This window comes from Biomphalaria glabrata, chromosome 4 (genome assembly GCF_947242115.1).
Source record: "Biomphalaria glabrata chromosome 4, xgBioGlab47.1, whole genome shotgun sequence".
Lineage (NCBI taxonomy): Eukaryota > Metazoa > Mollusca > Gastropoda > Planorbidae > Biomphalaria > Biomphalaria glabrata.
Window position 1 is genome coordinate 9,699,761 of NC_074714.1, and position 26,808 is coordinate 9,726,568.

At 37.2% G+C, this 26,808-nt stretch overlaps 1 protein-coding gene across 5 annotated transcripts in view; it reads right to left on the reverse strand.

The window, feature by feature from the left end:
• Window positions 1-26,808, reverse strand: part of LOC106075360 (uncharacterized) — a 70,392-nt gene that overhangs the window by 19,301 nt on the left and 24,283 nt on the right. For 4 of the 5 annotated variants that reach the window (XM_056026017.1, XM_056026016.1, XM_056026018.1 and 1 more), the window contains exon 2: window positions 24,813-24,947. The exons of the other annotated variant lie outside the window; for it this stretch is intronic. The gene's annotated coding sequence lies outside the window, so the exon portion shown is untranslated. The remainder of the gene's footprint in view (window positions 1-24,812; window positions 24,948-26,808) is intronic. 5 annotated transcript variants of the gene reach the window in all.

Consider the following 26,808-nt stretch of genomic DNA (forward strand, 5'->3'; position numbering starts at 1 on the left):
CCAGTCAGCAGCTGTTCTTAGCAGAATATCACGAGGCCGGTCCATTCTTTCACAGTGTCCAGTAAGATTTTCTATGTGCTCCATCCATTGTACATTTCAAAGTGAATCATGACGTACACTATGATCGAACCAGTTCATATCCGAATTGATCAAAATGACTTATTTTCGAAATAAAGATAAAAATAAATAAACAAGTAACAAAATTAAAATAAAATCAATCTCTCATTTACGAGACTGATGATTTTTTTTTTTTGGAACCCCGCCCCAGTTACCCTCTTCCCCCCACCGGAGAAAAAAAATCATGTTTTTTGACTGTGTGGCCAATAAGCTAGTAATTTTTTTTTTACCAAAGATATACATAGACTATCACTTTTCTAGAAAAATCGTTAGAGCCGTTTGAACACCCACAGAAAGCTAATAAAAGATTTGTAATCAATAAGTTCAAAGCATTTTTGACAGGAGCTCAGCATGTCTTGCTAAAAGTTTCTCTGTTTGTTTCTTAGCCACAAGAAACCACATGTTTCTTGACCAAAAGCAACCACATGTTTCTTGACCAAAAGCAACCACATGTTTCTTGACCAAAACCTTTCACAATATTTTTTTACCAAAAGCAACCTTAGGATTCTTTGCCACAAGTAATTACATGACTGTTTGCCACATAAATCAAATGGCTCTTTGCCACAAGCAATCACATTTTCTTGGCCACAAGCAACATCTGTATGATTGCAAGAAATGCAATCACGTGCAAATTTTGGGGTGACATCTTAAAATTTCCTGTGTTGATAACTTGTTCACATCATTAACCAAAAGTATATCCCATAGTAACGTCTGATCAAGAACAATTGTGTTTGACGTAATGTGTCAATGTCCATAGTTTTAACAACAAAAAAAAGGGTCTCAACCTGACGATATGGAGTAGATAGAATTCTACACCAAAAGTGGTTGCGGTTTTTAAACAAACGCTTATCTTCACTAGAAAACGCCAAACCATTTGGTTAAAACAAGGCACCCATTCATTCTCAATAAACACGATACATCCTTGATTAATACTAACTCAAGACGTAGGCCTATATACTAAAGTCAAGACGTATGTACTAAAGTCAAGACGTATGTACTAAAGTCAAGACGTATGTACTAAAGTCAAGACGTATGTACTAAAGTCAAGGCGTATATACTAACTGGGTTTGCAAAGCCATGTGAAACACTGCACTCATCCTCAATCTTCGGAATTGAAGACATTGCCATTACTTTATACTAAGCTCAAGACGTATAAACTGAACTCAAGCGCTGGCTGTGTGTGTGTGTGTGAGTGTGTTTCATGCCGTTTGTATTTGCATCCATATCATTATTGTCCCAGCAGTAGGCTAATGCTGGGGTGGACTAGTGTAGTCTAATTGAATTTCTATTTGTTTGGGCCAATAAGATTATCTTACTTTATATACCAAACTCAAGAAGAATATATTAAAGAAGTATATATTACACTTAAGATGCATATATTGAACTCAAAAAGTATATAATAAATTTCACGAAGTATACAGTAAACTCAAGAAGTATACACTAAACCAAAGACGTCTATACCAAACTCGAGATAGATATATTAAACTCAAGAAGTTTATACTTTTCTAAACTCAAAAGGTATATACTATACTTAGCTCAAGACGTTTATACTATACTTAACTCAAGAAGTATATACCATACTAAACTCGAATCATATACTATACTAAACTCAAGAAATATATACTATACTAAATTCAAGAAGTATATACTATACTAAACTCAAGAAATATATACTATACTAAATTCAAGAAGGAACAAAAGTCAGATTATTTGCAGACGATTGCATGATATATAGAACAATGAAAACAACACAAGACACAGATATTTTACAATGAGAATTAGATGAATTACAGAAATGGGAATCAAATTGGAGCATGTCTTTCCACCCAGAAAAATGTCAGTTGTTAAGAGTAACAAAAAAACTAAAACAAATTAATTCCACTTATCTTATTCATGGCAAACCAGTAACACAGACTAAAAACGCAAAATACCTAGGTGTTATAATAAATGAAAAACTGTCATGGAATACACATATTGATGAAACTACAAAAAAATCAAACAAAGCATTAGGATTTATTAAAAGAAATTTCTATAAATCAAATAAGAACATAAAACTAAAATGTTATTTAACCTTGGTTAGGCCAATAATAGAATATGCATCCTCCGTTTGGGACCCCTCAACTCAAGAAAACATTAAGAAACTGGAACAGACACAAAATAGAGCAGTGAGATTCATAACAAACGAATATTCACATTTGACTAGAATAACACCTTTAGTAAAATCACTAAATTTAGAAAGCCTTCAGGACAGAAGGCTCAAAAGTAAAGAAGCAATCATACATAAAACACTGAACCATAATCTTCAAATACAAAAACAAAATTTAATAAAATACTCTTAAAGACACAAAGATAAAGGCACATTCCTCGTCCCATATGCTAGGACAAATTTGTACAAATACTCCTTCTTCCCTAGTGCTATTAGAGCATGGAATGGATTGCCTGAGCTAACCAGGAAAACCAGTGACTTGGCAGAATTAAAGTCATTGGTAAATATGCACGACTGAATGCATGACACGTAGGACGTAATCATCTTCTTTTTTTAAGTAACGTCTGTATTATATAAGATAAGATATACTATACTAAACTCGAATTAGGCCTATATACTATACTAAACTCAAGAAATATATACTATGCTAAATTCAAGAAATATATACTATACTAAATTCAAGAAGTATATACTAAATTCAAAAAGTATATACTAAACCCAAGACGTAGGCCTATTTAATAATAATCTCAAGATACATATAATAAACTGAAGAAGTTACAACACTCAAGAGGCATATAGGCCTACTAAACTCAAGAGGCATATAGGCCTACTAAACTCAAGTTGCATATAGTAAACGCAAGATGTATAAAAATAAACCGAAGATATACATATATGTGTATACTAAACTCAAGATGTATATAATACACTCAAAATGTGTATTAGTAAAGATATTTATGCAGGAGAAAGTTTTAATAAAATAACATTCATAGACCCCACGTCGTTACGGTGAGTGCATTGATTGTTGTTATTACTTCCCAGTGACCCCAGGCAACTATTCGCACACGCACTAAGACAATTACATCTTTAAATATTTGCTATTGATACGTCTTTACTTGCGTAATTTTGTCACGGTGATAAAGTTTACCATACACCGTGTTCATTCCACCCATTACACATTTCTGTCTCTCTAAAGACAATGCCCCCAATTCATGCTGTGTTCTCGCAATGACTAGAATTATCGGTGGCTTGTTAATAATAACGTGATATAAAAAAAAAGGGTCCAGGGTAAGTTTTCTGTGTTTCAACACTTGAGAGACCTGTACTTTAACCTTGTTTCTGCCGTACTGGTAACACCATAAGTCTCTTGTTGCACTCCATAAAATCTGGCTATGAAGTCAAACGTTGCTGCTACACAAGCAAGCAGTAGAACATTGAGCAGCTCAAAGAAAAGGTTCAAATAAAACTTTGTAAGGATTAGTCAGATAACCCTCCACCATACTCTCTTCACCCCAAACAAAATATTGCTGGCCTCTTTTTAAATCCCCCCCCCCAAAAAAAAAATAAGAGCAAACTAACTGAAAACTGTGTATGTATATATAATGAAGGAAAACAAATGCAGTTAAGTTTTTAAAATTTTAAGAGTTTTTCTGTCAAATCTTTACAATACTATTTGTGAACGGTTCACTGGAGAGCTATACATCGTTCATACATGCTAGAAACTAAAGGGAGATAAAACATCGACATTGACTTTTCTCTAGTTTCATGGTATAGGGAGTAATGAAGATCACTGCGAATGCTCTTACTATGTTTAGGGTTACCAGACATCTGTAAGCCCACAGGAGGACAAAAATGAGGACATTGTCTTTCAGAAGAAAGACAAAAGAAAAAAAAAGACAAGACGAATTTAACTTTAAAGACTAGACTTTACAGCCTGTGAAATGTAACGTCAGTAAATCGAAGGTTGTGAAACTAATACATAAGTAAACATCACCTTTTTCTTATCTCTATTTAGCTGGTTAAAACTACGTAGTACAATATAATCTTGGTATATGTATTTATGCTAGGCCTGTCGACATCACATAAAATCAACAGATTTTTCCTTTGTTATTCTTTTTGATAATTTCAATTTCAATTGTATATAGTTTTTTTTTCTCGTGCTTATAGAATTCTAAGTGCGCTATTGCCCAATCTCTTTAATATAACACATCTATCATGATTCTAGCATGCTGATTGCGCTATGATCCAATCTCTTCTGTGGACCTGTGGGATAGGGAGTATCTGGAAGCAGGGGTTCCTTGCTGCCGTCAAAACAGTTTAGATCAGGTTGTGTTTATGCGACTCATCCACACATCCCAGTTAGCAGTAAGAGTGTTAAGATACAGTTGCTAGTATACCCACACATCCCACAGTTAGCAGTAAGAGTGTTAAGAATCAGTTGATAGTATACCCACACATCCCACAGTTAGCAGTAAGAGTGTTAAGAATCAGCTGATAGTATACCCACACATCCCACAGTTAGCAGTAAGAGTGTCAAGATACAGTTGCTAGTATACCCACACATCCCACAGTTAGCAGTAAGAGTGTTAAGAATCAGTTGATAGTATACCCACACATCCCACAGTTAGCAGTAAGAGTGTTAAGAATCAGCTGATAGTATACCCACACATCCCACAGTTAGCAGTAAGAGTGTCAAGATACAGTTGCTAGTATACCCACACATCCCACAGTTAGCAGTAAGAGTGTCAATGATCAGTTGCTAGTATACCCACACATCCCACAGTTAGCAGTAAGAGTGTTAAGAATCAGCTGATAGTATACCCACACATCCCACAGTTAGCAGTAAGAGTGTCAATGATCAGCTGATAGTATACCCACACATCCCACAGTTAGCAGTAAGAGTGTCAATGATCAGTTGCTAGTATACCCACACATCCCACAGTTAGCAGTAAGAGTGTTAAGAATCAGCTGATAGTATACCCACACATCCCACAGTTAGCAGTAAGAGTGTCAATGATCAGTTGCTAGTATACCCACACATCCCACAGTTAGCAGTAAGAGTGTCAATGATCAGTTGCTAGTATACCCACACATCCCACAGTTAGCAGTAAGAGTGTTAAGAATCAGCTGATAGTATACCCACACATCCCACAGTTAGCAGTAAGAGTGTTAAGAATCAGCTGATAGTATACCCACACATCCCACAGTTAGCAGTAAGAGTGTCAATGATCAGCTGATAGTATACCCACACATCCCACAGTTAGCAGTAAGAGTGTCACGAATCAGTTGATAGTATACCCACACATCCCACAGTTAGCAGTAAGAGTGTCAATGATCAGTTGATAGTATACCCTCACATCCCACAGTTAGCAGTAAGAGTGTTAAGAATCAGCTGATAGTATACCCACACATCCCACAGTTAGCAGTAAGAGTGTTAAGAATCAGCTGATAGTATACCCACACATCCCACAGTTAGCAGTAAGAGTGTTAAGAATCAGCTGATAGTATACCCACACATCCCACAGTTAGCAGTAAGAGTGTTAAGAATCAGCTGATAGTATACCCACACATCCCACAGTTAGCAGTAAGAGTGTTAAGAATCAGCTGATAGTATACCCACACATCCCACAGTTAGCAGTAAGAGTGTTAAGAATCAGCTGATAGTATACCCACACATCCCACAGTTAGCAGTAAGAGTGTTAAGAATCAGCTGATAGTATACCCACACATCCCACAGTTAGCAGTAAGAGTGTCACGAATCAGTTGATAGTATACCCACACATCCCACAGTTAGCAGTAAGAGTGTCAATGATCAGTTGCTAGTATACCCACACATCCCACAGTTAGCAGTAAGAGTGTCAATGATCAGTTGCTAGTATACCCACACATCCCACAGTTAGCAGTAAGAGTGTTAAGAATCAGCTGATAGTATACCCACACATCCCACAGTTAGCAGTAAGAGTGTCAATGATCAGTTGATAGTATACCCTCACATCCCACAGTTAGCAGTAAGAGTGTCAATGATCAGCTGATAGTATACCCACACATCCCACAGTTAGCAGTAAGAGTGTTAAGAATCAGCTGATAGTATACCCACACATCCCACAGTTAGCAGTAAGAGTGTTAAGAATCAGCTGATAGTATACCCACACATCCCACAGTTAGCAGTAAGAGTGTCAATGATCAGTTGCTAGTATACCCACACATCCCACAGTTAGCAGTAAGAGAGTCAATGATCAGTTGATAGTATACCCACACATCCCACAGTTAGCAGTAAGAGTGTTAAGAATCAGCTGATAGTATACCCACACATCCCACAGTTAGCAGTAAAAGTGTTAATGATCAGTTGATAGTATACCCACACATCCCACAGTTAGCAGTAAGAGTGTTAATGATCAGTTGATAGTATACCCACACATCCCACAGTAAGCAGTAAGAGTGTTCAGAATCAGTTGCTAGTATACCCACACATCCCACAGTTAGCAGTAAAAGTGTTAAGAATCAGTTGATACTATACCCACACATCCCACAGTTAGCAGTAAGAGTGTTAAGAATCAGTTGATACTATACCCACACATCCCACAGTTAGCAGTAAGAGTGTCAATGATCAGTTGATAGTATACCCTCACATCCCACAGTTAGCAGTAAGAGTGTTAAGAATCAGCTGATAGTATACCCACACATCCCACAGTTAGCAGTAAGAGTGTCAAGATACAGTTGCTAGTATACCCACACATCCAACAGTAAATACTAGACACTCCCCTTTCAACCCTTCCACCCCAAATAGAAAGTTTATTTATTTTTTTTTAAAAACACCAACAACACCGCTCTATTAATAACAGTCTAATTAAATGTCACAAACACAAAATAATGAATTACGAGCGTGATGTCAACTATCTTGATTTATCTTTGTTTCTTTGTAAATCTTACCAGGCATTACGCTATTGGAACAAAAATCACATTAATGGTTTTTAAAAAAGTGTTAATACAAAGCATAGAACTAGTCTGAATAATTCTGGAAAACCAATGACCTGGAAGAATTTAAATCTCAATTTAACATGGATACATCTGGAACATATTAATTTCCGTTTTTTTTAATTATTTTTTTTTTTTTGTTCAGAGGAACGTAGATGCTATTTAATAATAAGAAACACAAAAGCGAAGGAAAAAAATAATCCAAGAAGAATCCAAAATGAAAAAGTTAAAACATTTTCTTAAGAACAATTGTTGAGTCTACACCTCTAGATGGTTAAGGGCGATGTCAGTTATATATACCCATCACAAGTAAACAATAGATAGCCTAATAATATAGTGCAGTGATGCCCAACCTAATTCGACCTGCGGGCCATTTAATTTTCCAACACTGGTCTCGCGGGCCACATGACCGAAAAGTTACAAAATTAAATGAACTGTTCTAAAACTATTTTACCAGAACCCCCTAGATTTAGTAATACATTTCTGTGATATTTGACGATTATAATTTTTTTAGCGTCAGAAAATAGCTTCATTTCTCTACTTAAAATGTTAGCAACAGTGTGGGTGCCTTAAAAACCGACACATTTTCTTGTTTCTTTTTGTGGAATATTCCCACCAATCCTCCAATCTCTATTTGTAGTTAATCAATCTTTTAATCGTAATTCGAACCAAGGATGTCGCCATATTTATTTTATAATGTTGATGTATATGTTGTTGTTTTTTAAACAGTCACACTTTCTTTATACAACAAAGATGTTGTCTTATTGTCATGTTCATAAAAAGTAAAGTGTCAAGAGCGTGGGCGTGTAAGATGTGAGATTGTGTGTGTGTTTGTTTATTTTATTAGTTGGTGTGTGAATTGTTTTTATCACGGGATTTTCAAGGGGGGACAATTAGGTTTCTAGCGGTCAGTCTAACAGTTGGAGAGCTGACCTGGTCTGAGTAGGGTGCTGGTGTTTTGTGTATTTCATAAGAGTGATATAATTGTGTGCCTTATTAAGTATTAAAGTATTATCGATATTCATGAATATAAGGAGTTAGAGTTGATGTATACTAAGTGTTCGTATTTGAGTTAAGCAAGTATTGACAAGTGTAATTGAGAATCATACCCTAGATTATCGAGCCATATGTAAGTGTAGTAAAGAACTCACACGAGTTCCCTTACATAAAGATCCGGCCAACATTTCCTGGTAGATTCTACATTCAGAGTCCCTGTTCATAAACGCGCAAATGTTAAAGGTCATGGTACCAATCCATTCAGAAAAAATATGAGAGCCCAAAAGTAGGTGAAAATACATTTTTCAATCTTTTTTTTTTTTTTGCATGGGGGATTTGCTTCGCTTTGTGCCGACGTTTCGGTGGGCCGGATGGGACCAAGTCGCGGGCCGCAGGCCGTATTTTGGGCATCACTGATATAGTGCATCGTAATGCAAACGTAGTGTTTTACTTTCCTGTATATATCTACAGTTAATCCAACAAGTCTTGGGAGAAATATTCTCTTCTACTATGTATAGGATTTTTTCCAGCCATTTAAAATACATGTTAGATTAAATCTTTTTAATTAAAAAAAAGAGTGAATTTCGCATTGTATTGATGTATTTTAAATTATTAATTAAATTATGCATATTTTTTAAACAATCTCTTTTTACAAATATACTACAAAGGGGCATAATCGATTTTTTTTAAAATCACTAACAGATAAAGCTAGTGAAAGTTAACACAACCAAAGTATTTTCTTTAAGTAATGAAGAAATTTGTTATCTTCTCTTTAGTAGACGAATTTTAAAATCATAATAGATAAATACAAAATAAATGTTTTCGTAACACTAGAGGTGAAAGAAATGCAAACCCTGTGTTAGGTGATGTAATCGTCACATAGATTCTAAATTTTAATATGAATTTACTCAGGTTGAGTTCGAGTTTTCAGTTTAGGCACATCGGCACAATTTAGGCCATGAATATACTCAAGACAGACAAAGACCTGAGCAACCTTTAAACTAAATGCTCGTACGCTGAAATGTATGCACCCTGAGTTATGTCCCCTTTGAACTTTTCCCACCCTCGTATTGAGTGAGTTCCGTCCCTTTCGCTCATTTACATCAGGAGGTTAGCTAATCTTGTGTTTTGATTGAGGCAGGCGTAACTACGTGACGGAGATCGACACGCTCCACTTAACACGGGAAAACCCGCCGCAGGTACTTAGTACGAGGGCCGCTCTCGCCCAATCAATAGACCAGATCCAGTTGCTGATACCTCAATTTTTTAAAATATATATATATATATATATATATATATATATATATAAATGAGACCGAATTCCTGGATCACAATGTAAGTAGATCTGTAGTTTACCCCTAACTCACTATTAATTGATTCACACGTTACACAGTAGTAGACACACAGACGCACACAAACACACTTTCGCGTGCACACAGACACGCCCAGTTTTTGCAGACTAGCAGAGTTCAAGCCAATGTAAGTCTTGAGTTTTGAATGACTTGATTTTCTTTCCAATTCAGTACTATAAGTATATCGGATCTAGATCTAGATTTGTGCCTGTTACTTTGTTTTAAGGTCAGGGTAAGAGAGACAAAACGCCAGAGCCACTTTTCACCTTCAAAACACAACAACGCGCAGTTGACCAGCTGGACATTGCCCTTGACCGATTTTAGATTTATTTTGTCTAAAGTTATTTTCCGTCCAGAGTGCAAGACAATTACCAACAAAAAACTTTCCTCTGTGATAAAGTCATGGGTGAAAGTGTACAAAACTTCAAAGTCTATCAGCACTGTCGCACCTCTCATTGCAAGCTTGCGGGACTACAAGGTAGATAACACTCTCAGGAGTCGAAACGCACTTCCCAAATCTAGGTGGCTCATTGATTATATAGGCTCGGCTGATGCAGACCCTCCCTTCCTTCAAAATTGTATTCAAAAGAATTGAAAGCAAATAATAAGGCGAAGGTTTTCCAGTCCGGAGATTAAGGACGAGTGCAGGATTTCGCGTGACTACCCAGACCCAGCTATGACTTACTTATTTTGTCACAACTAAGGCAGACAAAAGAGACATTTTAAGTTTCGCGTTCTGTGATGGATTCCAGCAGTAGCAAATATAACTCTGAAATGCACTTTAGATAAGTACTTACATTGTAGATATTTACCATCAAAATGACACAATTCGATATATGCCCGATTAATTGTTCATATAACTAGGCGGTTGAAAAATTTAATATTAATAATGATAGAAAGTACTATTTAGAACCAAAACAAAATGCGCATCGTCGGTAATTTATATGAGAGGTAGTATTCACGTCTTTTTTATTCTCCAAATTTTTCAAATCCAACCAAGATTTATATTACTCATAAACTCAAAATAACTAAATAAAATAAATTCTGCTAAAAATAGACCATGTCTACGAAATTACTTTCCAAAAAAAATAAAACGATTAGTTCCCCTACCCCGTGTTACTCCCCCTTTCTCCCACCAAAAACAAACTCGCGTCCTTGCGCAGCCCTAGTAGAAGCAGAGCGGGGATAGAAACAATATTAAGTAATTGATTTTGTCTCCTTGTTAACCTATTTATACAAGTTTTTTTATTCTCTAATTTTAACAGGTTGATAAACACGTGACCTGAAATAGAGAGAAAGGAATCGTTTTCCGGTTTAATAATCTGGCCAACTGTTGGCCAATAGAGTGTTTGGTCCAAATGAAACCATTCATTGGCTAATTGATTATTTGATAGTAGACCTTTTGTTACATGTTCCAACGGCCTACACATTGAAGAGTAAGACCCCCCACATTTAAAAAAATCTGGCCAAACACTACAAGGGAGTCTAATCCTGTTGGCATGAAACGTTTATTGATAATTTCTGTTCAGATTGTATAATCTTCATTATCTGGCTACGTCATAAGCACAACCAAAGATTTGTTTTTGAAAGAGCAGAGACGTGTTTGAGTTGACAACTGTTAGTAAACAATGTAGATCTCTAATGTAACCCAACAGTTGACCACCTTAAAAATAGGAACTGGAAAACCAAAAACGGCAAAGAAAGAAAGGCTGGGTCTACCATCACCCCCCCCCCCCTTTTTTTTTCTAAATCTTTTTCTTTCAAGTTCTTTTGATCCTTCTTCATAGCTTTAATATAATCCCGAAACGTTACACAGCATTTATACAGTTCTTCCCCTCACCCCCATATTTCGTAATGGCAGGAAATAGTCTTTCTACGCGATGGTCATATTGAAACCTTTATATCTACAAGAGAGCCACATAATGTATTCAAGGTTAGTTAAAATCCCCAGTTGCCCCCCCCCCTCACACAGCTGTGAGGAAAATAATTAACAAGCAAAATATAGAAATATAAATATATATAAAAGCTTATCTAAAGGAAAGAACTCCGCACTTACAACTGTATCTTATCTTATATAATACAGACGTTACTTCAAAAAAGAAGATGATTACGTCCTACGCATCATGCATTTAGTCATGCATATTAACCAATGACTTAAATTCAGCCAAGTCACTGGTTTTCCTGGCTAGCTCAGGCAACCTATTCCATGCTCTAAAAGCACTAGGGAAGAAGGAGTGTTTGTACAAATTTGTCCTAGCATATGGGACGAGGATGGTGCCTTTATCTTTGTGTCTTTCAGAGTATTTTATTAAATTCTGTTTTTGTATTTGAAGATTATGGTTCAGTGTTTTATGTATAATTGCTACTTTACTTTTGAGCCTTCTGTCCTGAAGGCTTTCTAAATTTAGTGATTTTACTAAAGGTGTTACTCTAGTCAAATGTGAATATTCGTTTGTTATGAATCTCACTGCTCTATTTTGTGTCTGTTCCAGTTTTTTAATGTTTTCTTGAGTTGAGGGGTCCCAAACGGAGGATGCATATTCTATTATTGGCCTAACCAAGGTTAAATAACATTTTAGTTTTATGTTCTTATTTGATTTATAGAAATTTCTTTCAATAATGTAGACATTATATCTCTTTTTCGAAATTCGAGAGAAATAAAATGTACAAACGTTTTACCAGACAGTCAGAGTGAGTTTATTAGCTTTGCAAAAACAGGGAATGTTTTGTAATACACTGTATGCTAACGGTTTTGTTATCTACCCAAATAATGTTTATATTACTTAATGGCGTGTTTTCGGTTAAATGAGCTACAAATAATTAACAGAATACAGAATACATTGTGTATCTATGAAAGTTAACGACATTTGAAAACAAGATTTACTTCGCAGTGTTTAGTGTTATTTCTTATTAGTGTTCATCCATCCTCAGTAGATAAAACTTTCGACAATTGACCGAAAGGAAGGACTTCTTCCAAGGTGATGAATGAGAGATTGGTATTCACCAAACATTAATTACATGATCATATAGTGACACCCGTTAGGCCAGGCTCACTCAGAACCATATTTCCTCTTAACAATCATTTATTGAATACATATGAATTTTAACAATGTAATAATAATAATAATAACTACAACATTAATATATCTACGTACCCTGCGGTATCATGCCGTAAGCAGGCCTAACAGTACAATAATATCGGCGTAACTTTCGACTCGCACACGACTATTTCGATCTAGTAGGAACGGAGGTAAGATAGTGGTTGTTGATAGTTTGTAATTAATAGCTGATTAGATTCTGATATTCGTACTGAAAATATTGAAACCTGCCTTTTACCTGCCTTTGTGGACCACTTCGGGGGACGCGCATGAGTTTGCATTTTCACACTAAACTCTTAGTAATCTTGTTTAATTGTTTTCTTTTAATCCTAACCATTGCTTGGGAATCAATGGCTATTTACACATCCAAGATTACCCAGCACAATTGTCTGCACATTGTTTACGTCCCGATAAGAAGATTAAGAACAAACTATGTGGTGCTTTCTGACACTTGAAACGTCATGGCCAAGGAGGCCATTTTGATCCGTGTTACTTTTGATCTTAAATAATGAATAATGACCTCAGTCCCGTGGCTAGATTTAAACGTGTGCTGTGAAGAGTTCTGATCGCGTCTGCTGACTTACTCGTCCTACATTTTAGACACACATAGCGGCTGCATTAAACAAACAAACACAAATAGGTGAGGTCCGTTTCCTAAAAAATATTTTGAACATTTAATGTTACCAATAAATTCAATGGGAAACACGGTATCGCTGAATTTTAAATGTTTTGACTGTTTCTCATTGATATAATAATTTGATAATCCCAGGTTCGATTTAGAACAGAAAAAAAAAGGATGGACATTTGTTGGTGAAAATATTTGATGTTTAAGACCAGTAATCTTGGTGTATTTTTGGAACTCTTAAAACTTGAAAGTAATTCCAGATATACAGCTTCCGGTGGGCTAGGACACTGCTACAGAAGACAGGTTTCATGTCCAACAGTTCTGTAGAAATAACGTCATCGTCAAGCGACAATATTTATATGCTACTTGTTCAACCCGTAATCACTACATTGAGAGTTTTTCGAAAAAAATAAATAAATGCTACGTTTCGCTGTTTTTCTCCTAAAAAGTAAAAGTTTTATTGTTCATAAATAAGTATGACGATATCAAATGATGAAATAGCAACAAAAGTATGACTTTGCATTCCTTTTATAAAGTCTTTATCTATACAATTTCCTAAATAAACATAAGTGTTGTTTTTCTCTCTTTAATGGTCACGGAATCCAATGAGTATAATTAATGAAATTCACACAAATACTAACAGCGTTACTGTACAACAGAAAGATGGGTTGTTGTATTGTTTCTATGGATTGTTGGTTTGTTTCGAAAGCCAGCGGTGTAGACATCTATACGAAAGATCTCAGTGTAAAGAAACATCACTCATAGACAAACGTAATTTAAACTGAATATTTCAACGCTATGAGAATTGATATGTTTCAGGGAGGATCTCATCGTAAGTAGCTCCTTACACATCGGAAGCACTGATTTCAAATGGTGCTAGAGATAAATAGACAGCATCTATCCACCATTCAAGACCAGAATTCCAACTGTAACATCCACAGCACATATAATGCTGTTTGTTGTTGTTGTTGTTTTATAATATTTTCATAATACTTTTTAATAATAATTTTTTATAATATTTTCATCGATACGACAAATGTTCACACCAAAGATTATGAGTTAGCTTCCAGTGTTGAAGATGAGGAAAATATGCCCCCCCCCCCCCAAATACAGTATTGACAAGCTAGCTGATTTTTTGGACCGTCACAAAAAAAATGGGAACATCACAGCGATACAGGTTAAATGTAATGTTACAGCTTTTAAGCCACAACTGCTACTTAAATAAAAATCAACTAAGCATTTTAACAAGCCCTAAGTTTCCTGAACCAAAGACTTCTTAACGTAACAAAGGAGAAGTAAGATAAAGCTCCAAATCTTGTCGAGTCAACCTATTATACTCGTAATCTCACAAACCGATCTCAGCGGGCAAAACCACAACTAGGCTCGGACTTTCTCATCACTGTTTACGCCAATATGGAAATTTATTTTGAATATTCTCATCTCGGACTGGAAATTGCTACCAGAGGTACGCGCTCGGCGCTGAGAAACGCTAAACTCGACTACATGCATGGATTATATATAACTTCGAAGTAGATCTATTTGTTGTATGGGAGGTATACAAAATAAGAAGAAAACAGCTTTCTATTGCATTATGTAAAGGATGCAGGATAGTTCATAAATTGAGCCTTTTGTTGTTGTTGTGACTGAATAGAGACAAAGACTAAGCTAAACATAAAAACAATCAACAAACATCTAGAGCTTCATCTCTAAACGATTTTTTAAAAAAGTGAATACTTCTGATACAGGCACACAGATTCTCTGGGTAGTTAGTTATATATAGCGCTAATAGAGGTGAACAAAGCAGTAAAAAACGCTGGCTGCCTCTAATATAGACCTGAAAACAAACAGCGCTATCACGTTGCAGCTACGGATCTAAATGGTAGAGGCCTACGCGATAAGAAGATAGGACTGGGATTAAAGCCTGGTCTTTATAGCATGGTCTCCTGGATGTAGTGTGTCATTTGTCACTGTCTGTGTTTAAACTTGTTTAACGTTGCATTGTTTGGTACACTCAATGATAGATTGACAAAAAAAAAAATTATGAAAAAAACAAACACTAAAACATACAAAATATAATTGTAAAAAAATATATGATACAAATGCAAGTATACATAGACTATGTAGGCTGCAAAGCTCTGTTACCCACAAACTTATGTACACACATTATTAAAAAAAATCTTATCTGCATTGCATAACAGATGCGGATTAATACGAACTACTTTTTTTTTAACTCAAAGCTTAGCAACACCTTCTATAGTCTCTACATCAGAAACACTACAATAATAATAATAATAAGGCTCGTCTTCGAGTCCGAAGATTAGTGTTTTATAGTTATACGCCATAGATGCATATCTCCAATCTACTATATAAAGCACAATGTAAGAAGTATGTGTGTTACTATTGGAAATCAAAACCGTTTGAGCAATCTTAATGAAAGTTGGCATGAATGTTCCTTATATCTAGGCGGAGACCGTAGTGTATGTTAAATATCTTTCCCACAACTAAAAGGCCCTAAAAATAATGTTAAAAAATAAATTTATCTCAAAGTTCAAAACTTTTTAGCGAATCGTGTAAACCCATTTTCACAGTATATTCTATTAGCTATGAATATGCCGGCTAAATCCCAGTTTCATAGGCTTCTTTAATTTTCGTGTGTCAGACCTTAAGATCTATGGGGCAGATGATGTAAAGGTCATCTGTTTCTGTGGCCAAAGATTAACGAGGGTGTCGTGTGGCCAGCACAACGACCAACCGCCTTAACTTTTCCCCGACTAATGTCAGCTAGGTGGACTCAGAGGTGCCCTAAGATCCCGAAATAAAAAAATCCCAGTCTTCATCGGGATTCGAACCCGTTCAGAAGCCTAGCGTTTTACCGCTCAACCAGTGTCTAGGGAACATCTCGCAATGTTTTACATAGATCTAAAGCCAATGCGCTAGATCGGTGATACACAAACTAAGGCCCGCGAGCCATATCCGGCTAGGTGACTGTCTCTAACCATGCTTCAGAAATGAAGAAATTAACAAATGAGTAGAAAAATGCATGCCTATGTCAACTGCTGGGGAGGGGCGGGGGGATTTCAAGTGATATAAAAAAATGTCATGTTGACTAAATGGCAGAGTGAATAAAATAGGAATCAGAAGTGACAATGAACGAGTCTAGTTCAAGTTCTAAAAGCAATTCCTGAGAACGAAATTAGGATCGCGGGGAAAAAAAGAGAGAGGGTGGTGGGAGAGTTGGGTTCAGGTCACATGCAAAACTTTATTTGAACAAAAAAATGATTTGCCTAAGACAGTGATGCATCGTGGAAATTCGTTGCTGTCACATTCTCCGCTGGGAGTGACAAGAGTTACGTCATACAACAACAATAATAATATTTCCTTTTTTTTTGACACAAGGTACTGAGTCTTACCGACATACAGTGGAGGGCTGAGGTTATTGGACGTATGGAAAAAAACAACATCCAGAAACAAGTTAACTCTTTCTCTCCTAATTGACTATACCACCGTTGATTTGACCATATTAAATTATTTTTTGGTTTTAAAAACATTAAATTGTATTATTTTAAAAAAAGAGCACACAATCCCATTTAATTCTTTAACAAATAAAACATTTCTTGATTACAAAGTTGTTGAAGTTTAATCATAACATGGAGGTGAACTACAAATGAGCAAATGAAATAATTCCGTCGGATCATGGCAAATCATGACGGAGAGAAAGAGTTAACATATCATCATATCGCTGGCTGATCACTAACTGCCACGAGTCCTTGAACAAAAAAAAAAAAAGCTGGAAATTCTTTTTAAAGGTCCCTTGGAGCATCTAATCCTTCGTAAAACAAATGTTGCTGTAGTTTTCTTTATAATAAATGTAAGAATTATTTTTTTCGAACTAACTTTAAAAAGAAAACAAGGTTACAAAGACAGTTTGTGTGGAAACACAAACTCAAAATCGGCCATTGTTTATATATATATATATATATATATATATATATATATATATATATATAACAATAAATTGTATAAATAAAAAAATGTATAGGCCTACACTTTCTTTTTGTCTTCCACAATGAACAACCATTGTATTCTACTGTAAACATATCTAGGTCAATTCGTATCTCCTTGACCTAGTCCCACCAGTCATCGTACTAGATTTGATAGCCAACACATTTTAATTGACATTTACACACATATCTTGTCTAAGTGACACGCATACTTTGAAGCCTATGGAAGCCTTGTGGTGTAATGGTTGAATTGTGTCAGTGATTACATTCCATGAGTTGATTCGTAATAATAAAAATGAGTGTGACGCTGGTATCATATATAGTCTATGTCTATACACTACAGTCAATTCAAAATGATAAAAATGGTGATTTTAAAAATATCAATTGACAAAAACAAAATTTAAATTCTCCTCGACGAAATTATTTTTAATTTTTTTTTTAATTACTCAAAGCAATGTGTTGAATTTGACCGAGAGACAATGTTCCTTCAACCACTATTCGAGACAATGTTCGTTCAACCACTATTCGAGACAATGTTCATTCAACCACTATTCGAGACAATGTTCCTTCAACCACTATTCGAGACAATGTTCCTTCAGCCACTATTCGAGACAATGTTCCTTCAACCACTATTCGAGACAATGTTCCTTCAACCACTATTCGAGACAATGTTCCTTCAACCACTATTCGAGACAATGTTCCTTCAGCCACTATTCGAGACAATGTTCCTTCAACCACTATTCGAGAGTTCAAAGTTTAAAATGAGATTATATCACAGGCGCAAAGGCCGACAACCTAATGTATTCACACCACAGTCATAAACACATGACTATCAACATGACACATTTTATGACACATTTTAAAGTTAACAACCGAAACAATAGATTATAGAACAATAGATTGTAGTCTTCATTGTACGTTTTGGAGTAAAACTGTTAACACTATAAGTATTTAGATTTAAGATGGCAGTATCAAATGTTTGAACTCTGATATGACCCCATGCAAAAGACTAATTCAAGTGAAGTCAAAACTTTAAGAACTGATATATACACTTACAATGCTATTGTTAAGACCATTCGTTTATATCTTGAAGGCAGCTACACATCTTGTAGATCTAGACTAATACGAAGTTAATAGAGATAACGTTGCTAACAAAGGCGCTATCAGAACATGACAGACATTAAAAAAAAGTTTTTAAAAGGCCAACTAATTCTGAAGTTTTAAGCTGAGTCTTGATGTTCTTCGTGAATGCAATTTATTTTTATATGGCCGAAGGTTAACAAGGGTGTCATGTGGCCAGCACAGCGACCCAGGAACCCATCAGAGTTAGTTTGACACAGAGGCGTCCTACAAATCATTACGTTTTAAAAAGGCCAACTAATTCTGAAGTTTTAAGCTAAGTCTTGATGTTCTTCGGGAATGCAATTTATTTTTATATGGCCGAAGGTTAACAAGGGTGTCATGTGGCCAGCACAGCGATCCAGGAACCCATCAGAGTTAGTTTGACACAGAGGCGTGCCACAAATCATTACGTTTAAAACCCCAGTCTTCATGGGGGCTCGAGCTCTAGACCCTTTTGTCGGGAAGCTAAGTGCTCTAGCACACAGCCACCGCGAGATTTAGATTCGATGTAGTGAAGCATTTGGTTTGTCTGAGCTCAACGGGGGACGAGTTCCAAACCTTTGGTCTATGTACTTGACAAGGGAACAACGCGGGGCAACTTTAAATTGTTTTGACGTGTAAATTGAGTATCAAACTCCAGGACATGCAGATCTTTTTAGATAGACAGACTTTGCGGGCTTGGGTGTATAGCAGCAATCATGCCAAAACAGCAGTAAGAAAGTGTAGTTCAGAAGTTCACTTTCTCTATTTGCAAACACCTGACTATACAGGCTATACAAAGTTTGTTCCGCGAGAATTAAAATATATACTGGAAATAGTGTACACTAACTGGATGACTTATTTTTTTTTTTTACTCTTTTTTAGTTGGCATCATTTATTGAACGTACGGAATGAAAAGCCGTAAGCAGACGTGGACACTTCTGACAAAGGATGAATTATAAAGAACTATTGATGAACCCGCCCAGTGTATCCTTGGCTCAAATGTATCGAACTCAGCGATTATCGATACAACGAATGCGTGACAATATTCCCCATTTCATACACCGGCTTTTCTAGAATCAATAAATAAAGAAATCGATTGCTAGTGCAGCAAAGTATTGATTCCTGCTTCCTATTCGCATGATTTCTCCACATGTATGTTCAAGAAGTAGATGCCAACTTCAAGTAGTGCAACTTGATGAAATATAGAAGTGTTGAGGAAATCGATGAAACTTTTTACATCATTCAGCAAAAATTGTATCAAATAATTCTACAAAACGAAAGTAGACTGACAAGAATTCTACAGATAGATACACAAGTATTTTACAAATAGATAGAAATGAAAACGAAAGTAGATTTACAAGAATTCTACATATAGATACACAAAAAATGCGGCAGTAGATAAACAATTATTATGTATATAGAATAGATTATGTATATAGAATAGATACACAAGAATTCGACATAAAGATAGTAGATACAACTAAAAATCGACATAAAGATAGTAGATACAACAAGAATTCGACATAAAGATAGTAGATACACAAGAATTCGACATAAAAATAGCAGATACAACAAGAATTTGACATAAAGATAGCAGATACACAAGAATTCGACATAAAGATAGCAGATACACAAGAAATCGACATAAAGATAGCAGATACACACGAATTCGACACATACAAACGTATTCTACATATTAATATTGTACAAATGCCTGCACCTGTGTTCTACATTGTTTCATTTCATTTCAAGCAACAACTCATAGGCCAGTGATGTATGACAATCCGCGACCTTCACCTATAACAACTAATATCATTAGGAAACAAAAAAAAAAAAAAAAAACATTTGAAAAAAACTAAACTTTAAAAAGTGCACCGTGATTAAACTAAGGAGACGCCATTCGACACCTTAGCTTTATCCCCCAGCCACCATATCTCCACATTACAAGACATACAATTAATTAAGTGATGCTACAATCACTCTACGGAGATATCCAAAGCGCATTCACTTTCCATACAAGTTTTACTAAATTTCCTTGAGTTGGTCATATCATTATACTACAGGGTCTGAATGAAACAGATGAATGACTTGAGTAGATCGATAAATTATGATTGATACTTTTATGGCAAGAGCAGAGCCTTTTTTTTTGACGCTAGTTTGAGAACCCTTATTTAACTCAGTGCTGTCGCATTAACTCGTGTCTAACGGAGCCGAACCTCAGCGGTTTCATTATGCACTCACTATAAGCAGAGCCGGATAGCACCACCTAATCGCACTGTCTGTCTGTCTGTCGCTCTCTCTTTCTCTATTATACATACATACATATATATATATATATATATATATATATATATATATATATATATATATATATATATATATATATATATATATATATATATATATATATATATATATATATTGTTACAAATGAACAGTGATAGGTAGAGGTCAACGTATGACCCCGGCGAGATGACACAGCAGCTAGTGTTCCCTGGAATCTACATGTACAAACAAAGACAGGATGTGACGTGTCCACACGTGTTGTTCCAGGGGACGAACAGATCTAAGTAGGGGGACAGTTACTAATGAACAGTGACAGATAAAGGTCACTACGTGTGACCCCGACTTGATGACACTGCAGCGAGTGTTTTCTGGAATCTACGTGTATAAATAAAGACAGGATGTGACGTTTCCTCCCATGTTATTCCAGAGAATACTAGGAGTGTTTGTGCAACTTTGGAGAAGCGATTAGGGACTCTATATAAGCCAGAAAGTTAATGTGAAAGTCAGTCGTATGGAGTCGTCAGTGAGCCGTTACAGTCGATACAGACTATGTAAGACGTGTGCGGCTCTGTGGAAGAGAAATGTGTACGACTCGATGCAAGTTAACTAGGGTAGAGTTAACTGGAGTGGACTACTGTCGTTAAAGTCTATACAGCGTACTACAGTGGACTTGAGCCGTTACAGTCGATACAGTCGATGTAAGACGTGTACGGCTCTGATTCGGTAGACTTGAGTACGACTTGGTTCTGCCTTGGGAGACCTGGAGCGACACTGGGAAGTGTGTCGTTGGTCTGTTCTGTGGAATACGGCTCGAAGAAGTTGAGAAGAGATGAAGTGCAACGAAGTGAAGAGATGCAGTACAACGAAGTATAGCTAACTGTAAACTGACAGATATTGTACAGTCTTCTACGCTACATGTTACATTAATGTTAGAGTTAATAGTCATTAAAGTTATATGAAGCTGAAAGTTTAGTCGTCAAGTTCTTTGCAGTGTTTTTATTTGTGTGCCTACTAATACTTCTAGCCAGAAGATTCAGAAATACGGAACAATTGGTGTCAGAAGTGGGATCTTTCTGGCTAGAATGTGTTCCATCAAACTTCTTATTGAACTTGACATGAAAGAACTTAGACAAGAGCTTCGAGAAAGAGGTCTACAGCTTAACGGAAATAAGGAAATGCTAACAACACGTCTCAGACAAGCCCTGTTGGAGGAAGATGAGAACCCGGACACCTGCCAATTTGAAATCAAACCTAATACGATGGAGCTCCTGAGAACTTTGCAATACAAAATGAACTCGGTGAAAGAGAGCATTAAGAAGATAGAATCAGAAATCAACACCAGATTTTCTTCATTTAACCAGTTGATCAAAGCCATGAATGAGAATGAAAAAATAGCTACCACGCCCAACAAGATAGAAGAACAAACAAATACGATAAAACATCAAACGAGAATCATGATGAACGAGCTGCTGAACACCCAACAGTATCAGATTGAGTCGACAGATGAAAGAGCTATACCATTGATGAACAGAGAACAATTGTCCAACCAAGGATGTGGCGATACAGACAATTACGATAAGGATGCTGGTGATGGTTGTGCTGTCTGTGACTGTGATAGCAAACCAAACGAATGTGGCCCACAAGAAATGAAAAGAGACGATAGCTGTTACTATTTCAACGAAAAGCAGAATGAGACCGCTGAAGAAACAATAGAAGAGACCTATAGTTTGACCGAAGCTTTAGCTATAGATAAACTTGATATGAGTACCTCAACCAGCCAAACAGATCAAGACAACGTTGGGTCTGCGTCCAAGCCTGTTGCTGTGGGCCTTAAAGACTTCTGTCTATCTGCCAGTGTCTACGAGAGGAACTCGAAGCTGGATTATTGCACCCGTGCGTTTGACAAGAACTGTACGTACGTAGCTATGCAAGAAGTCTGTGAATGCTTAGAAATACACCAACAAGCTCTAGACTTAACAGAAGCTTGTCCAGCTGTCAAGATCAACGCGAGAAGTCCTGGTCAAAGTCAAGGAAACACAATAGAATCTGATGCTGAAGTTGATGGACCTTTGCACGTTGAATGTTATCAACCTGCCCCACAGGCGAGTGCTCCAGACTCGGATGAAGGTGATGACGTGTTTGACACCTTGCCTTCAAGTGGACTTGCAGCTCATTCGCAAAGCACCCATCGAAGAATAATGCTGAAGCAACTTGTTAGATCAACAGTCTTGATGACTACAGCTATGAAATACTATGCCTTCCTATGTGCTAAGTCGCTGCCATCAGCATTGATCGACAGGAAAGCAAGACAACGACAACGACATCAACGCAACCAAAGAAATATCAAATTGAGGAGGCGGAGAAAGCGACATATGCAGAGTGCAACGTGGATGGCTCCAACAAGATCAAGATACAAACCCACCCCTTCTCCCACTGATAGACCCCCACCTGCATTTATGAAACTCCATAGCCCATCTTGTTAGAAAACAAGCCCACCACTTCTCCCACTGATAGACCCCCACCTGCACTAATGAAACTCCACAGCCCATGTTTTTAGAAAGATTCTGTCCGGGACCATAAACCAAAGAAGAAAGCCTTACGAATCAGTTGAAAGTGTGAAGCCACTAAAGAATAATCTAAGAACATTTCTCATAAGAATAGGTTTGATGAATTATAACAGAGGTTTTTAGAAAAACGCTAATTAAGTCAGAAGCAAGAAGGACAGAAAAGAAGTAGTTTAAGATGTCAGAACTGTAGTGAGTAACCATCTGTGACAGAACTGTACAAGAAGATCAACCCAACAGGCATTGTACAAACCCAAAGTCAGTTGCTGTTGTAAGAAGAACATGTGAATATTGCTGTACTGTTATGAACCTGTGTATCTCTGAAGAAGCTCTGTAAAAAGATGCTGGAGAATGTAAAACTCAGCCAGTGAAGCACGAACTCGTTAGAATGCTGATGAATTTTCTCGACAAGAGTGCCCAATGTAGTCATCTGAAGGTCGATGTTTCCATATCAAGATTGATGAAAACATTTGTGAGGAACTGCTGAAAAATGAGGATTTGGCTCCCATTCTTCTATGGAAAGAAGATGGACAACTGCCAGATTGAAAGAACATCTCTGAGAAGGGGGCAACCACCAAAGCTTCCTACTTGATCGTCGATCGATTTCATCAGTATCGTGATGAAGTAGAATCTGTTCGAGACGAACAGATCTAAGAAGGGGGCAGTGTTACAAATGAACAGTGATAGGTAGAGGTCAACGTATGACCCCGGCGAGATGACACAGCAGCTAGTGTTCCCTGGAATCTACATGTACAAACAAAGACAGGATGTGACGTGTCCACACGTGTTGTTCCAGGGGACGAACAGATCTAAGTAGGGGGACAGTTACTAATGAACAGTGACAGATAAAGGTCACTACGTGTGACCCCGACTTGATGACACTGCAGCGAGTGTTTTCTGGAATCTACGTGTATAAATAAAGACAGGATGTGACGTTTCCTGACATGTTATTCCAGAGAATACTAGGAGTGTTTGTGCAACTTTGGAGAAGCGATTAGGGACTCTATATAAGCCAGAAAGTTAATGTGAAAGTCAGTCGTATGGAGTCGTCAGTGAGCCGTTACAGTCGATACAGACTATGTAAGACGTGTGCGGCTCTGTGGAAGAGAAATGTGTACGACTCGATGCAAGTTAACTAGGGTAGAGTTAACTGGAGTGGACTACTGTCGTTAAAGTCTATACAGCGTACTACAGTGGACTTGAGCCGTTACAGTCGATACAGTCGATGTAAGACGTGTACGGCTCTGATTCGGTAGACTTGAGTACGACTTGGTTCTGCCTTGGGAGACCTGGAGCGACACTGGGAAGTGTGTCGTTGGTCTGTTCTGTGGAATACGGCTCGAAGAAGTTGAGAAGAGATGAAGTGCAACGAAGTGAAGAGATGCAGTGCAACGAAGTATAGCTAACTGTAAACTGACAGATATTGTACAGTCTTCTACGCTACATGTTACATTAATGTTAGAGTTAATAGTCATTAAAGTTATATGAAGCTGAAAGTTTAGTCGTCAAGTTCTTTGCAGTGTTTTTATTTGTGTGCCTACTAATACTTCTAGCCAGAAGATTCAGAAATACGGAACAATATATATATATATATATATATATATATATATATATATATATATATATATATATATATATATATATATATATATATATATATATATATGTGTGTGTGTGTGTGTGTGTGTGTGTGTGTGTCTATCTCACTTACCTCAACACTAAAAACGTAAGTAGTCTTTATAAAATCCAAAGATTTCTTGAATTAAATCCATCGGATCTCACGAGAAGATTGCAGAGCATTTGTTCCTGTTTCTTGTATGTAAGCCAAGAGCTTGGTTGCATTCAACTGTAGACAAATAGAGGCCACGTTTACACCATTGTCATAGAAGTGTTCAGTTATAATCTATGACGTTAGCAATCTACTGCTACACACATGTATATGTGTCTAGATGTTTAGCCAGCGATCTACTGCTACACAGACACATATATATAGCCAGCGCTAAATGGGGACTGACTCTATATAATGTAGATGTGTTGCGATAGTAAATCAAATGTGGCGACGCAAGGCGGACTTAAAAAAAAATAGAGAGCGTCACACAAAGTTAATCAATCAGCGTGACAGTCAGTCATGCGGAACTGCGGTCCTCGATGCGTTCCCAGCGCTACTGCCAATAGTCACCCCCCACCCCCACCCCCGTGACTTCCTCGACTTAAAAGTGACAGCATTTGACTGCACCCCATATACAGGCTGACTTCCCAGACGACGTGTAGCGCCACAAACAGAGTATGACTTAACATAATTAGAATACAATTCCTACAAGGACAAGGTGTTGAAGTGCCTGGTTACACCAGGGTCGTGGTGCTTGAGTGGTAGAACGCTTGGCTTCCGAACCGAGGACTCTTGGGTTTGAATCTCGGTGAAAACTGGCATTTTGAACTTCGGGATTTTTTTCCAATCCACCCAACTTTAAAAGGTACCAGTCATTAGTGTTTTTTTTTTTTGGGGGGGGGGGGAATAAAATGCGTCTCGTCATTGTGCTTGCCACATAACACTCTCGTTAACCGTCGGCAATAGAAACATATGACCATGACATCATCTGCCCTAAAGATCGCAAGGTATGAAAAGGGGGCATTCTATAGAGCTGAGTCAGCTGACAGCGGCTGAGCTCGGTATTTCATTCTAGTTCAATCACCGATTTCCTAACAGGTGCTTCGAAATTAGATAGTCGGGGGAAAAATTGACTTGCTATTTGCTTTCAAACTAAAGGTGACCAACAAGTGTCTAACCGACCAAGAGATTCGCTGGATGGTGAAAATGAACAACATGTAAAGAGAAATATGCACACACGCCGTCACCGAATTTATTCCAGATATACAATTATTTTATCTAGAGGACTACAAAATTGTTGTATAGACAGGCATATACACAATCAAAGCAAGAGTACACATGCTCAATGAATAGATCTATAAACTTCATCAAAAAGTGATCTGAGAAGTGAGAGAGAGACAATGAAGAAGAGAGAAATAGAAAAAAAAAGGGGGGGGGGTAGTAGGACAGAGGAAGAGTAGGAGCCTATAAAAAAAGATATGCGTCACTAAATGTAAGACTGTGCGATTAGCTTTTCACAAATGAGACCCTAGGAAAAACAGACACGGTGGTGCCCTAATGACAACCACTGGCATACTACACATACACGAATCCAAAGTTAATGCCCCTGGTAAAATTGCATTTGTAAAATGTGTGTCGCCACTGCTGGATTCTATATTTAACAGCCAAGGTGGCGAATATAAATAAATACATTATTGGTGGAGTCAAGATGAGGGGAGCAGACGTTAAAACAAGGGGAGAGAATAAAAGGAACTTGGCCAGTTCAATAACAAGAGGAGACACGCCAAAGATCCCGCCCCCTTTTCCCATACCACAATGTCGTGTGCAGACGCGTCCATCCGTTCGTGTCAGTGACCCATTTATTTCTCAACCCGCCCCCCCCCCTCCTTTAAATGGTGTGCCTTTATCCATGGAACTGTGATCCCGTGGGATCAGGGGACCCTTACTGATCTCGATCCCGCCAATTGCAACAGAACGATTCGGTTATAAGTGACACGACCCTAAAAAAAATACTATATCCCTGTGTAGTGAACCCTCGATCAAGATGTGTACATCTAGCGTCTACACAGGACATTTACATAAGTTGATGAAACGACTG